The sequence below is a fragment of the Planococcus citri genome, chromosome 5, assembly GCF_950023065.1.
Source record: "Planococcus citri chromosome 5, ihPlaCitr1.1, whole genome shotgun sequence".
Lineage (NCBI taxonomy): Eukaryota > Metazoa > Arthropoda > Insecta > Hemiptera > Pseudococcidae > Planococcus > Planococcus citri.
The window spans coordinates 48,669,504-48,686,777 of NC_088681.1; the positions used below are offsets into that span (position 1 = coordinate 48,669,504).

The window sequence follows — 17,274 nt, forward strand, 5'->3', positions numbered from 1 at the left end:
TTTTTGCAAATACGTTAATTATGAGCTTTTTGCAGATAAAATTTTCATTTTATGGATTGGTAGGAAGGAAGTACTTGTAAAAAGACACATTTTGGTAAAAATATAGTTTTTGTGGCCAATTCTCCAATTCTGAGCTGTGGCTGTTCAAAGTTTTCTTTTATCAATTTTACCCTCACCACTATGATGAGAAATTTTGAAAAAATCGTGTTGAAAGGCCCATGCTTCCCCTACACATTCCGCGTGGTACCAGAATTTTCTCCCCACTTCTCATGGATATCGATTTTCCCCCCACAAAAATGCTGTCCGAGGAGAGGGATGGTTGAGGGGCGGAAATTCCACTCGAAATTTTTTTTGGCAGAGTCCAACAATAATCCATTATAATTTTCCAAATTTGGAAACAGGGGAATTTCACCTATTTTACCTGGGAATATCCTTTGAGCTAAAAATGGGCACGATCGAGTAATAGTACGTCGTCACTTCGTACGAAATTGTTTTTTTTTTAAGGATAACTAGGTAACAACCCTACAGCTGAGGGCACCATAAATTCAAAATTCACAAACTTGAAACTTCTCTCCAAATGCACAAAGACTTTGTCGACATATTCACCATAAGTATACATGGAATCTCGATTCGAATAACTGTTTGACGCATTCCGACATAATTATCAACTTTAATTGACTCTAAATAGCTGTCAGTTCTAGTGCAGTATGCTCATACTCGTATAAATGCAAGTATACGAGTATCTACATAATAATATGCAAATATCTATCAAAATTATTGTAAAATATCGCGTTGCATCGCGTCATTAACCTTGTTTCAATCGTGCATCGCATCTTATTTGTATATTCGAACCTCAACTGACGGAAGATCATGCTATTCGTTTGACATCTGTAATAAAATCATTTGCAAGACTGTTTCGAACTCCTAATATAGGTATAGAGGCAAGTGCTCACATTCTTCTCATTAAAATCACAAATCACCAGCGTCACATGTCACATACCGCAGCCTGCGGTGTACCTTATATACTTGTAGAATCAAGCTCGTGGTTCATTATGCATATCTCGAGTTCATTTAACAGTTTTTTCCACACATTGTCATAATTTTCCCTTACTCTTCTCCTATCCCAATCCTGTTAATTTATTTTGTTCAACAAATTGCCCTTTGGTATTAAACCGTATTGTAGATATCTACAGCATCACTTTTCAGTCTCTCGTAGTGCCTCAGCTTGGTGTTCTGGGTGCTGATTAGAGAGACTGTGCGTGGATACTCCACCCATGCACATGCATAGAGAATAGAGATATTCGTCGTGATAATCTGGCTTTAGAACATTGAACTTTGGCCGCATACTATGCCGAAGAAAACGCCCGAGGGAGCAAAAATGCATATTACCAGAGTCTATACCATAGTCCGATGGGACAATTTCAACGTTGTGTCGAGTACGCGGTGACATATTCATAATACCTATCTAATAAATAATAATAATAATCTATTCGAGGACGTGATTTCGATCAATTTCGGATACCACCATTCTTCGTACTTCCTCCACACTCCTCAGCAGGGTGTGTATAGACAACAGACTCGCGTCCGTCTACAACTCACCTCGATCTCAGATTGCACATTCACAGCTACACGATCATTGTGAACTTAATTTTTTTTCTCTCTTTTTTAAACGCAGCCTGAGGCCGTAATTAACCGGGTGGTCCGCGGCTCCGGCTCCTGTCGTGTGAAAACGATCGCAAAACAAAAGCCTTTCGTCGATTATCGCGCCTTCTCTAAACGCGAGAAAAGTATTCGCGTGTGCAGCTCGCTGCAGTACGCCAACTTTCGCTTAATTACCGACGTCGCTCGCATCGTTCTTATGCCTATTTCTAGTATGTTTTTTTTTTTTTTTTTTTAACAAAAACTAAAGAAATTAGACAGAAAAAATACAACGCAGCGGTACCTGCAACCTCAAATATGCAAAGTACGCGTTTAGAATACGATAAGTTGTTGTATAGGTACAACCAAAATAAGTATGAATGAAAAAGGAAGAAGGTGTATTGGCCGACATGACGACTATATAAATCGATATGCATAGATATAGTTAACTTTCAATTTGTCGTCGTATCGTCATCATAGGTCGGACAAAATCGCCTCTTCCGTAATTACCCTACAAACCTTAATACCATCGACAGCAGCGTTGAACTTCCTCTCTCCCTCTTCAATTCATCCTTCCTTCGTTTACACTGCGATTCTTTTCAAACCTATATTCAACTAGGAGGAGAAAAATAGATACGACGATTACACACATATACGGTTTCCTCTACCGAATAGAACCTATTTTTACTATACGTACTTACGTACTACGTACGAATGCTGCTTTGGAGTATATCTACAATACCTATATGAGGTACCTAATCTATACACAGGAATACGTCGTTCGATGAAAAGCAGAGAAAAAAGTGTCATTTGTATTGGCGTTTATTAATGAGATTATTATAGTATATGTACTTTCTAATGACGTTCAATAGTCATTAATGACCCGACGAGTCGTTTCTTCCTCGCTTTTTTTTCCCTATCCATCCTTCATCCTCTTTTCTCTGTCTAACGAGAATTAAACGAGCACCTGTACCCGGCCACTCGGTCAATATACTATACGCTTATAGGATATATACGTACGTATCTATAGATATGATGAATCAACACTACCAACCACCCTCCCATCAATTACTGCTTTCATATATACGATGCACCAACAGATTTATATTCTAGGTACCTACCTACTTGAATGAACGACCATCGATTACCATGATTTTGAGAGGTTATTGTAAGGCTCAAGAGGCTCGTATCAAAAAAATATGTTGAAATTATTCGAAATCAGCACAATATCTAAAAACCCAACAAATCATAGGTCACTCGAATTTTCGATTTTTTTTTTCAATTTTAGGATCATCAAAAACAAAAGCAGTGGAAGTGTGAAGAATGAGGGGATGAACAGAGAAACGAATACGATATAAAAATGAGAGTTAACTCGACTCCTCTTCATAGAATGTTATTACTTTTCGACAGGTACTTTTGAGTTTTGTTTTTGAATTTTTCGATGGTTTTTAGTGGATCTTCTCCTGTTTTGATTGATTTTTACATCTTGAATTTTGGTAGTGATTTTTTCCAAAATAATTTTCCCATGATTTTGCTCTGAATTTTGATGATTTTTGCCAAATTTTATCACCTTGTCGAATTCTCGTGATTTTTTCATAAAAATTTTTCCTCGAGCTTGTATGATTTTATTGCTCAAATAGTCGGGATTTTTCCTTATTTCGATGGTTTTTTTGAATTTTGTGAATTTTTTTCTTCGTCGATTTGGTGAGTTTTCTTTTTTGAATTTTTGTAGATTTTTCCCTATTCTGACAGGTATGATTTTTTTGAACAATTTTTTTTCAAGTTCCAACGTATTTTTCTCTGTTGAATCCTCTTGAGTTTTGATAGAACTTTTTGGATGATTTTTCTAAAAAAAATTGTTGATTCATTTCCAAATTTATACCTAATTTTAATTCTCGCGAGTTCTCTGTTCTGAATTCTTGATGATTTTTGGTAAACTGAATTTTCGAGAGTTTTCCATTTTCTCCAATAGATAGCCTATATTGTGAAGCAGCAGAATTACCCCCAGATTTCAGAAGAACTCTCATAACAAACAAATTCATCTCAAATGCATCCACCAACCCTTCGCATCCACTCCAAAACTCAATTAACCCACCCAACCCCCAACATTTTGATCATATAGAAGGACCCATTTCTAATTTCATCACAATGTTGAATGATCTTCAAATCAATCCCAAAACTCTCATCCAAAAACCAATATTATACCCCCCTTGGCTTCTAAAACCTCCTCAAGTCAACCTACAGCTTATTAACTACCCAAAAAATAGCCACTCTCCATTAGTAATAAAACAGAACTATCTTGAACTTTTATCAGAATACAAAAAATTCAATCTTTGCTTTACAGATGGATCAAAAATACCAACACTTCACACAGGATATGCATACTCTATAAATGATAGAATTTCAAATTTTAAAATTCATAACTGTTCTTCAATCTACACTGCCGAACTCACAGCTATTTTCCACTGTCTCTGTGACATACTCACTTATGAATCAGAAAATAAGTCCTTCTTAATTCAAAGTGATTCCCTCAGCTCACTAACTGCTATCCATAATCTTTTTTCCGATCACCTTCTAATTCAAAATATTCATAAAACTCTATTTGACTTACAAAATTCAAACTTCTTCATACAGTTTATGTATGTACCCAGCCACGTTGGAATCTTAGGAAATGAAATTGTAGATATTAATGCAAAATCTGCCACCATCCTTTCTCCCCTTATATTTATCACAGCTGACGACCTCAAATCTATCTTCACCCAAAGCACAGTTAAGAAATGGCAAAACTTTTGGTCCCTCCAAACCACAAACAAGCTCTTTCAACATAAGAAATTAGTCCATCCTTGGAAAAACCTCTCCCACTTAAACAGACTTGAAGAAATCATTATAACCAGACTGAGAATTGGCCACACAAAAATCACACATAATCACCTCTATGAAAAAGCCCCAAAACCCACATGTCAATTCTGCCTCTCAGAACTTATATCTGTCCAACACTTACTATTTCAATGTCCCTCCTTACATCAGCACAGACTGTCCCTACAAATAGATGAAAGATCCCTATTCATACCAGACGACCCTTCCGAAATTAAAAAATTCTTAGACCTAATTAAAAAACTTGACCTTACCAACTCGATTTAAATCTCATACGACGGGTGTAATAATCAAGTAATTACAAACACCCAAAAAAAAAAAAAAAAATCATTTTTCATAATTCTGGTTTGAATTTTATTGATTCGTTTTTTTGCTTAAATCTTTGTTCTTAATTTCGGCGAAACCTTTTTCTTGAATTTTCGAGATTTTTAATAAATATTCTCCTAATTCAGCCCAAAATTTTAGTAATTTTTTCTGCTTTAATTTTTGTGGAATTCTCCTGTTTACAGATTATTTTCGAGTTTTTGAGAGTTTTTTGGACTTTGAGACTTGATGGTAGATATTATTTAGAATTTTTTGAGGATTTATTGATTTTTTTTCAAGTTTTTTTCTTTTGAATTCTCATAGATTTCATTTTCCAATTTTTCGACGATTTCCCCTGATTTTTTGTGTATCTTTTTGTGTCAAAATTTTTGAGAAGTTTTCGCAATTTTATCGTTGACCTTCGTGAGTTTTTTTTGTTAAATCTTACAATTATAGTGCTTTTTACCGTAATTTTTTCGGTGGAGTTTTTCTACTTCTATAATCGGATTTATAATATTCTGAAATCCTCGTGATTTTTTTCCAACCTTTTAAATTTTGACAAAACTCTGTTTTTTGATTCATTTTGAATTTCGCTCTCGAGTTTTATTCTTAGGGGCTTATGATTTTGATTTATTGGAAGTAGACCACAAAGAGGTTTTTCAACATTATTTTTTGACTATTTTTTTCCTCTCCAGATCTTGATCTTTGCTCTGCTTCCTGTTTTGGTGATTTTCTCTCAATTTCAATAATTTTGTCGCCTTTTTTTCATTTTTTTGAATCGAGTCAATTTTTGACAGTCGATGAAGGATTTTTTTTCTTTTTGAAGCAAGGTACATTTTTTTGGTTCGAATTTTTAAAATGATTTTCACAAATCACTCTCTCCGCTCCCTTCCCCACCGCCCTTTCCTGTTGATTTCAATAAGTTTCCCGTTCTGAAATAATTCTTTTTATTTGTGGAATTTTTTTACAAATTATTGTTTATCATTTCTCAATAGGCCCTACTCGAATAATTTTTTTTCATCAAATCCTCGCTCATTTTTGCTCTTTTATGTACAATTGGTATTTTTGTGTTTGATTTTTCGAAATGATTTTCAATAGAAGATTAAATTTCGTTCCTCCCTGTTTCGGTAGACTTCCCCCTCTTCTTTCAATTTTGCAATTTTTTCAGTGGTTGAACACATTTTTCGATTATGTTTCTGGAATCCAATATTTTTTTCATGCATTCTTTTTGCATTTTGATCTACGAGTAGCTTACTTTCAAAATGTTGATAATTATCTGTTTTGAGCTTTTGCTAGTTTTTTTTTCAAAAATGGGTTTTATTCGAGTTTTGATGTTTTTTTTGTGTTTTTTGAAAACACTGCTATCGAAATTTTCGAAAGTTTTTTGGTTGTCACTTTTTTTGTTACATCAACATTTTTTTGGTTACTTTTTGGTTACTTTTTCTGGATTTTTTGGTTACTTAGTTAAGTTACTTTTTTTTGAGAAAAATTTGAGTACAATCCCTGCCATTGTTATAGGGCTTCTACAGGATTTTTCTCAAGTTTTCAAAAAAAAGTAACAAATTTTGGAAAGTCATTTTTGTAAGTTTGACATGACAATTTATTGATTTTGTTTTCAAGTTGTTAAAAGCCAGACTATAGATGTAAACGTCTACTTCAGCAATGTGTACTTTAAAATATCACAAGTTGATAATTTTTTTCAAACTTTAAAAAGAACTAATCATTGTTAACACTTTCTTATTTGTGAAATCAAAAATTTTCTCTGAATATTGGAAATCAATCTTCTTCCAATTTTCTAAGAGTCAGACAAAACTCCAGAAAATTATTTATGAAAGTTTGACGTCATAATTTTCACAAATTCATGTTTTTTTTCAAGTTCTCAAAAGTCAGATCAATCGGTGTTTTTCATTAAAATAGTCAGCTTTCAACTCGGCAGAGATACTTAATCCAAAAATAAAACAATAAATTTAAAATGATGATACAATAAAATTTTCATTCGGTAACGAAATTTGATCGTAAAATCTACAAGAATGCAAATCGACCTATTCCTGCGCATAAAATCAGTAAAAATTATATAATTTATTCGCAAAAAGTCATAAAATAATCTCTGGCAAGGTCCAGAAGGCAAATAAATGCAAAATACCATCTTCTATGTACCCCTCTGCATCATCCCAAACATCCAAGATTATCTATTCGAAAAAATTCTAGTCGCAGATACATGGATAGATGAACAGGCAAGTATTGCAAATCGATTACACTGTATTCTCGCTCTCTTTCAGCGCTACCTTCTTCCTAACCCCCCCCCACCCTGCCCTGCTGAAGCCACCAATCCACCTCATTAAATGTATTCGTTGCAGTCTTCCGTCAACCGTAAAACAAATACCAAATACCGCATCTTCTGGCGAGTGTATGACTGGAGAGGTATACTAGGTATACGTTGAATTAGGTAAATCAGCTGCATGCTGCAGGAAATACCCATTGGCCGACCGACGATGATTAATGGCCACGAACTTTACGGTGCTGTGCGGATCCTGGGCTGCAATGCACTACTCTGACTTGACCCTTCGCTCCGCTCTATCATTCTTTCACTCTGTGGTCATCTTCATCGATCGGCTATCCACGGTCCATAGTCCATACCACAGATTCCATTCGGTGGTCGTCGGGTTTGCCAGAGCTTGCAGTATTCGTTCACCTGTTTGCTTCACCACATATCAGGTTTTTTTCGGCACATTTGACTGGAGAATTGCACCACAAATAAATGAGCGGGAAATTGAAAAAGAAATTCTTTCTCGGCTGCTGTTAGTGAATGACCAAATCGTGCCATCGTCGGTTCCAGCTTCAGAATGTATGAGAGGAGAGCCATCGTAGAATCGAAAAAGAAAAAAAAACGTGCATTCGGCTTCTCCTTTTTCTCGTTAGACTTATTCATCGTAATAATGTCAACCTGTTTGCGGAATACGAGAATGGGTCGTTGCTGCATTACCATTATTATTATCATCGAGTCTTCGTACGCGAACTGCAGCAGAATACGAGTACGACCACGACCACGAAGAGAACCAGAGAATTACGTAGTATAATGTATTACCTAGGTTGCTGCGCTGGCCTGTGTGCTGTGTGTAAATGAAATATGTATTTTTTACCATCTCTGATAGATATACTGGTAGTACGAGGAAGTAGAGTTGGCTCATTGGGTAAACGAGATAGAGAAAAAAAGAAGCCTCGAGAGGAGATCACTATGCGGAGAAGAAGAAAGATAGATGTAAAGAAAGGTGCCATGCCGCTGTATAGGTAGAGCATGGACAAACGACCGGACTAGGATATAGGTTAACTCGTATACCTATACCGGTCTTTGGACCGGCGCAGCGTAGCGGTTTGACCTCACATACAGGTTATTTGCATATCGGTAACCTTCTAAAATATTTACCTTTCGCGCAGCATACTACCTGCTTCGAGTAAGCGAGAAAGAATGAAAGAAGAAAGAGCTAAGGTAAAAAAAATAATAATCGAACAGCATAGTAGGTATTGGTAAGCATTATAACTTCATCTGCTACGTATAGGTACATATGGTGAGTTTACGATGAGCCACAATCACAGTATACGAAGATGAGTGTGGAATCATCCGAGTAACCGATATCAGTTACCGGTTTACTCTTTTGAGATGTACGTCGTCGTATCTTATAGTATTCTGTGTATGCTCATTTAGCGTCGATGTGAATTAATGATTATTAAAGTAGCGAAGATGGCACGGGAAGGGGCGAGAGCGAGATGAATATACCTATTTTTTTTTTTTTTTGCTTCTACAGGTGTGCATTACGAATGTACCAACAGGTATTTAGGTCGTACTATGGGTTATATATACTCGATCGTACATATGTGCGCAGAAACCTGTACGTTTAAGAATGATAGGTAGGTATAGACAAAGTGATCCAAAATTTAACACAGTCAGTCAGTCACTTTAGCAAAATTTTTAGTCGAACCTGGAAAAATTAGGGGAAAGCTGAATTTCACATTATTTGTTCAGATTGGTCACTAAAACAACCCATCAAAAGTTGCACCCCATAACTTGCCAGCTACCCCCACAAGAGGTCATTAACCATTGCCAATACAGATTTTTCGGCTGTATCACCGACATGAAGGGTCCGAGATGAAAAATGTTCAAACAGAAATTATTCTACGCTAAATTTACAACCAGCATGACCAGTTCAGCTTTTGTCAAAATGGCGATTTCACTCTTACTAAGGAGGGGGTAAAGTTGTCAATTTTATGAAAATTATTTATAAAAATGAAAATCGACAATTTAAAACGTGAACTCGATTCACAGTAGACTTGAAAATATTTTGACCAAAGTTGCACACTGCAACTTGTCTGCCACCCCTGCAAGAGGTCATTAACCTTTGTCAATCTACGTTTTTTGGCTATATCGCCGAAATGAAGGGTCGGAGATAAGTGATTTGAACTAAAATTGGACGTAGAAGAATGGAATCTGGAATATATCCTATTTTCAACCTGTTTCAAACCAGTTTGAGCAATTTTGGAGCCTCCAGCAGATTTTTGAAACTTGAAATTTCCACAAAACGTCAAAAGCAGTTGGAAAGCTGAAATTCATTCCATAAACTAATTTCAACACGCTGGGGAGTCGACTGCAAGCAGATTTCAAGTCGTTTTGGAGCCTCCAGTGACTTTTTGGAGATAACTGGAGCCTCCAGCAGATATTTCAATGCTCGAAATCCCCATAAAAATCAACCAAACAGAGTTGGAAATACAAAATTTATTCTGCACTTCAATTTTAATACACTATCAAGCCGACTGCAGGTTTGTTCAAGTCATTTTGGAGCCTCCAGCGACTTTTCGAAAATTCCTAGAACCTCCGACAAATAGAAACTTAAAATTTCATTATAAAAAACAGTTGGAGAGCTAAAATTTACTCTGTAAACTAATTTTAATACACTACGAAGTCGACTACCGGTAGATTTCAAGTCGTTTTGGAGCCTCCAGCGACTTTTTGGAAATTACTGGAGCCTCCAGTAGATTTTTCAATGTTCGAAATTTCCATGAATTTTACCAAACAGAGACACCCCATCTTTGACATTATTCTGAGGTGGATCGCAGGCAGTTTCAATCCGTTTTGGAGCCTCCAGCAGATTTTTAGAAACTTATCTGTTTTTCAAAAAATGTCACAAAATCTATCCGAATCAATTTTCGGCTTTCCAACTCCATTTGATCAAATTTTGTAGAAATTGCAAGCTTAAAAAATTAACTGGAGGTTCTAGTAATTTCCAAAAATTCGCAGATGTCTACAAAACAACACTTGAAATCTACTTGCAGTCGATTTCATAGCGTATTAAAATTATAGTTTACAGAACGACTTTCAGCTTTTCAACTCCATTTGATAATTTCAAAAATCTATTGGAGGCTCCAATTTTCAAAAAGTTGCTGGTGGACATAAAATGACTCAAACCCACCAGGAGTCGACTTAATAACGCGTATAAATCGGATTGCAGCTTTAATTTCCGCTTCCCAACTTCATTTTATGAAATTTTGTGGGATTTTCAAGTTTCAAAAATGTGAAGGAGGCTCCAGAATTGCTCAAAATGGTTTGAAATCGTTCCCAATCGATTTGGCAGGTCGAAAATAGCGTATATCCCAAATTTCAGCCTCCTAGGTTAATTTGGTAAAATTTTGATTATTTTCTCATTTTTGGCCTAATGATTATTAAGAATTCACCAAAAATTGAAAAATATATTTTAACTGAACTGATCATGCTTATAGGAAATTTGACGTAGAATAATTTTAGTTCAATCATTTTTTCCCTCCGACCACCCTTCATTTCGGCGATATATCCGAAAAATGTAGATTGACAAAGGTTAATGACCTCTTGCGGGGTTGGCAGACAAGTTGCAGTGTACAACTTTGGTCAAAATATTTTCGGGTCTACAATAAATCGAGTTCACGTTTCAAATTGTCGATTTTTATTTTTAGAAACAATTTTCATAAAATTGACAATTTTACCCCCACCTTGGTAAGGGTGAAATCACAATTTGGGAAAAGCTGAACTGGTCATGCTGGTAGTAAATTTAGCGTAGAATGTTTGAACTTTTTCATCTCGGACCCTTCATGTCGGGGATACAGCCGAAAAAACCTGTATTGGCAAAGGTTAATGACCTCTTGCGGGGGTAGCTGGCAAGTTATGGGGTGCAATTTTTGATGGGTTGTTTTAGTGATGAATCTGAACAAATAATGTGAAATTCAGCTTTCCCCTAATTTTTCCGAGGTTCGAATAAAAATTTTGCTAAATTGATTGTGCTAAGTAACCTACATAGTATCTACTCAAATGACCGTATATGATCCACTGACGAAAATTACTCGTAAAAACCGTTGTAAAAATCACCCCTCCTTTGCGAAAAAGCTGGAAATTTTGAAGAAGAAAAAAAAATGAATGCATACAAATCAACTCTCAGAAGAAGAGTTACGTTACACTCACTTTCTCAGATCACTTGGCAAAAATTCTTATGCAGGGCTAAAATAGTTGAATCAACCTCTGCATATTTTTTCACTTTTTTCTTTATCCACATTGCATTATTACAAGAGTAAAAGACGATTTCGAGGCCCATTCGAGAGAGCCAGAATCATTAAAAGTTGATGAGAATTTCCAACTGTTTAGAACTGTTTAAAAATGTCAATATTGATGACCTGAGTGAAATTTTTCAAAAAAAGTTTTTAAATTAACTTTAAACAAAAAACAGCAAATTTTATAACTTTTACAACTTAGGTGACATTTTTCAAAAAAAATGAAAAATTGAAAACAAAAATTGGCAAAACTTATGATGTTGACAAAATTAAGAAAAATTGTGCAAACGTTTTTGGAAAAGTTTAAAAATTGATCATGAATTAAAGAAATTTGTCAAATGTTGAAACAGGAAAACTTATATGAATTTTAAAGTGTTGAAATAATTTTTTGCCAAATGCCAAAAATGCTAATTTTCTGCAAAATTGCTCATGTTTTCCAAAAAAAATCTCATTTTCCACTAAAAATTCTCTTTTTTTAAAAAACAAATACAGCTTATTTTTTGTCAAAATATGCAATTTTCAAAAATACCTGATTTTCTGTCAAAAATGCTGAATTGCTGATTTTCTGCCAAAATTTCTCATTTTTTTGGACCAGGTTCTGATTACACACCAAAACACGAATTCTCTGCAGAAATGCTCATTTTCTGCCAAAACTTCACGTTTTTTGGGCAAAGATCTCATTAAAATTTCAAAAACACATTTTTTTTCTTCAAAAAAATGTTTTTATTTTCTGCCACAAATTTCCATTTTCTGTCCAAAAATTGAAATATTGTAACACATTTCTCATTATGCACTCAAATAAGTACATACCTATAATGTATCTAAAAATGTTAATCTCTGATGCTAAATGACTAATTTTTTACTAAAATGCTCTAATGCTCATTCTAAATCAAAACCCTTAATCCTGTTCCTAATTGAAATTTCTAAAAAAACTGCGTACAAGCACGCATTAGCACACCCTCACCACCTCAACGTGGGCCCTTGCTTTTTTCTTATACCATTGGAAGTGATAAGGTTGGGTACTTTTTAATCGCTGCAATATTTTACAAAAACCAGCTAGGTAATTATTTCAATCATTGAAAATTTTCAGAAAAATTGATTTTCAAAGCGATATTTTATTCTATGGATTGTCATTCAACGTACATAGGTACATGTAGTATCCTATTTATATCTTTTACTTATATCCGCGGTTATGTAAAAATACCGCGATTGAAAAAGACGCAGAATAGAACTGCCATAAAAGCCCATGGAATCTGCAGCGGTGTATAGTTATTTGCCCGTTGCAAGCACCGCCATTCCATCCTCGCCTCTATTAACCGTGACAAAAAGTAAATAATCGATTTAGCCGTCAATAAAAGAAGCGATCGTCTTCTAATACAACTCTATATTATTATGTGCGTATTATTGACACAGCTAAAGCACCACGACTTTATAGCATCTATTTCTATAGTCTCTATACATATCTTTTTTATGTGCTTCTTCTTTCATCTGTTATGCTCGGATATTGTGAATAGCCAGCATTGAGCATGGGTACACCTCTTGGGTCATCGCGCGCCTCTGTCAAAGAAGACGCAGCAAAATTGCTGCTGCGGCAACTTGGTCATCATACTCGTAGCCAGGGTACCGCAGCCATCGCCATTCTCCAAAACAATGGTCAAGTGGAAGGTCGTCCAAAGTACGAAGCGACGTCGCAGCATCGCATACTCTCTCTGTCTTTCTGCGTCGCTTGGTTATATCAACAATGGAAGGAAGTGCCGAGTCCGTGTCCATAATAATCTGGCCGGGTTCGGACGTACTCTACACAGCATAGCGTAGAGAAAAGGGCTATCGACCGCTGAACAATGTTTTTCGTCCCCTCTCTGTGCCTATATAGTGGTTCGCTTTTTTCTCCCGACGAAGACGACGATGAAGACGATGGAACATGGTCTTCTAATGGTAAATCAAATCGCATCATCTTCATGGTTACACGATGTGCGATGCCTCAGGCCTTATTGGGCTTCCATTTATATTTAAAAATGTCCACGTATCTCGGTTGCTTGGGTTTTCTTTCTTTGTTGCACCCTCGTCTTATGGTAGATGAATCTTGCATCTCTTTCGTTTACTGGGCCTGCGGGTATAATGCTGCAGAGCTAGGTACTCGCGTCCTTCGGCGGGTGCATCATTATACCCTTTTGCAATTGTATGTACTTGCAGAAGCATTTATTTGATATACCATTGTGTTGCCATGTACTCTGCCTATGTACGTTCTTGACTGACTTCGTGTCTATGTCTTTATTGGTGCTTAATAAACGGAGAACATTATTTACCTATTTTATTTTATATTTTGATATTATTTAGTTGTTGTTTCTTGATCGTTCAATAGCTGCAGTGCAGGGTGCATACGTATAGATTTCTCTTGTGTGTACCTACTCGCTGAATAATTGAATATACCTGCGAGCTTCGCATAAGTGCAAATATAATTATCATTTATGTAGATGCAAGGTGCAGTAGGCAGTTAGGCACTTCCGTGTGTTGTGTCTGTACCAAAGCATCTTGAACTAGCTACCCAATTATTATAAACTTTCCATAGTCGCATCTACCGACATATAATTTGTGCAATAGCTGCAAGTTCCATCAACCACCAGTCCACCACTCAATTGGTGTAGTGATTCATCGATGTAATTTTGATAAAGAGAAAAGAGGAGATGAGAGTTTTCTGAGTAAGAGTAGAAAGCCAAGTCTAATATTTGGGGAGCCCGCATAAAGATATATTGCACCCCCACCCCCCCGTTGATCCTCCGAGACAACTTTTTTCTTAAAAGGGGAGTCCTAAGGAACATTTCTAGCCCCTGTCCTCCAGAAAAAGTGGCACTACTTACAAAATGGCGGCCATTTTGATTGACAGGTCAGCCAAAATCGCAGATTTTACGATCCAACATTGGACTTACACGAAATTTTTTTTATCAGTTCAAACGTAGATCGAAAGATCAGGCAAAAATTTATCACCTGTCACAATTTCAAGCGCTAAAATACCTTTTTCGATTTTTGGTAAATTTTTGAAAATCACATTTAGGCCAAAAATGAGGGAAAAATTGAAATTTTACCAAATTGACCAAGAAAGCTGAAATTTGGGTTATACCCTATTTTCAACATGCCAAATCAATTGGAAATTGTTTCAAACCGTTTTGGGCAGTTCTGGAGCCTCCAGCAGATTTTTGAAACTCGAAATTCCCACAAAATTTCATCAAATTGGAAATGGAAACCTGAAATTTATTCTGCAAACTAATTTCAATACGCTACAAAGTGAACTGCAGGTAGCCTTTGAGTCGTTTTGGAGCCTCCAGCGGCTTTTTGAAAATTACTGGAGCCTCCAGTAGATCTTTGAAAATGGAAATTTCCCCAAAATTTTCTCAAACGGAGATGGAAAGCCGAAATTTACTCTGCACTCCAATTTTAACACCCTCTGAAGACGACTTTAGATGAGTTCAAGTCGTTTTGGAGTCTCCAGAGAATTTTTGAAAACTACTGGAGTCTCCACCAGATTTTTGAAACTTGAAATTCCCACAACATTTTTTCAAAATGGAGTTAGCAAGCTGAAATTTTTACTTCGCAAACTAATTTCAATACGACATGAAGTCGACTGCATGGTGGTTTCAAATGGTTTTGAAGCTTCCAGCTAATTTTTAGAAATTTCGTTTCTTCAAAAAACGGCGTACAACCCTTCAAAAAGTCGCTGGAGGGTCCAAAACCACTTGAAATCCACCTACAGTCGACTACGTAGCGTATTGAAATTAGTTTGCAGAATGAATTTCGGCTTTCCACCACTGTTTGATGAAATTTTGGAAAATTTCAAGTTTCAAAAATCTACTGGAGGCTCCAGTAATTTTCAAAAAGTTGCTGGAGGCTCCAAAACGACCAAAAGTCTACCTGCAGTTTACTTCGTAGCGTATTGAAATTAGTTTGCAGAATAAATTTCGAATTTTCAACTCCACTTGAAAAAATTTTGGAAAATTTCAAAATTCAAAAGTCTACTGGAGGCTCCAGAAATTTTCAAAAATTTCTGGAGGCTCCAAAACGCCTTGAAATCTACCTGCAGTTGACTTCGTAGTGTATTGAAATTAGTTTGCAGAATGAATTTCGGCTTTCCATCACCATTTGATGAAATTTTGGAAAATTTCAAAATTCAAAAATTTGCTGGAGGCCTCAAAATGACTTAAAATCCACCTGCAGTTGGCTTCGTAGTGTATTGAAATTAGTTTGCGGAATAAATTTCGGCTTTCCATCACCATTATTGATGAAATTTTGGAAAATTTCAAAGTTCAAAAGTCTACTGGAGGCTCCAGAAACTTTCAAAAATTTGCTGGAGGCCTCAAAATGACTTAAAATCCACCTCCAGTTGACTTCGTAACGTATTGAAATTAGTTTGCAGAATGAATTTCGGGTTTCTATTTCCATTTGATGAAATTTTGTGGGAATTTCGAGTTTCAAAAATCTGCTGGAGCCTCCAGAACTGTTCAAAACGGTTTTAAACAGTTTCCAATCGATTTGGCATATCGAAAATCGGGTATATACCAAATTTCAGCTTTCTCGGTCAATTTGGTAAAATTTCGATTTTTCCCCTCATTTTTGGCCTAAAAATTTTCAAAAATTCACCAAAAATCGAAAAAGGCACATCAGCACTTGAAATTTTGACAGGTGATAAATGTTTGCCTGATCTTTCGATCTACTTTTGTACGGTTCAAAAAATGTCGTGCAAATCCTATGTTGGAACGCAAAATCTGCGATTTCGGCTTACCTGTCGATCAATATGGCCGCCATTTTGATTTTGTTGTCTCATTTTTCAAAACATGAAGCTCTAAACTTTAAATTCGCTCCAATAAGTCCCCTAATTGCAAGTTCTTAACTTTTTTGTTTTTTTTTTTCGAAATTTTGGTAGTCTTGCAAGTTTTACTACTTGATGCTCATTTGATCGTGAGTTCTGCATCTCTTATTTACAGTTTTCAAAGTAAGCATTGTAAGTCAGCCAGACAGTTACACAATATTGTAGGTATCTTCTGTATTTTTATGACACGTAATACCAAACTGAGAAAAATATTCTACAAAGAGGAAAATGTGCTCTCTGAACCGGAATACTAACAAACAAACGAACTGTAGTATGTTTAAATACAAGGTCAAATTTCCGCTTGCCAAATGCACACATTCGGTATCTACCTAAGTCTAACAAGTACCCCTCACGCAGCATTGTATGTACCTACACAAATATGAAATTTTCCACATTTATGTACATTCATATACCTAATGTTCATATGGTTACATATCTGAAAAAGACAATCGAGAAGTCAAATTTTTTTCGCGCTAGTACCTACCCGACACATTGTCGAGGTGATGCAGGTGACCGTTTCATTTGAAGGTTATGAATTTTTTTCCACTGTAAATATTTTCACTCTGTTTTTGCAAGCAATTTAAGAAGTAATTATAACGAATAAAATTATTTGTTTTGTTCCACCACTTAGCATTGATTCATGTACAATGTTCATTATTTTGAGACGTTAATTTCGCATTTTATGATTTTAATTTTTCAAATAGGCTACATTTCGAGACGAAATTATTCAGGTAATTTGCTCAGCTGAATGAAATTGTGGGTATAAATTTTAATCGACTAGAAAATTCAATTCGTATTAGCCACCAGTCAACGACTTCAGACTTGGTATAAAGATTTAATCTATGAATCGATCTGAAATTGAAGTCTTTACCATCGTGGTTCTTAGAGCCACCACCATCTTTCCTCCTCCCCCAAAAAAGGACATCCAGGCATCAAGTTCCATTCTTGGGTATCCACATGCACTTGACATTGACCGAAAAAGTTCCCCAATTTTTCCTCCGCCGAAGCATTTGCAAATGAGCAATGATACG

At 35.8% G+C, this 17,274-nt stretch overlaps 1 protein-coding gene across 1 annotated transcript in view; it reads left to right on the plus strand.

Annotated features, from left to right (window-relative positions):
* The window catches only part of LOC135847116 (mucin-5AC-like), a 321,695-nt gene that overhangs the window by 29,765 nt on the left and 274,656 nt on the right, over nt 1-17,274 (plus strand). The gene's annotated exons all lie outside the window — the stretch shown is intronic.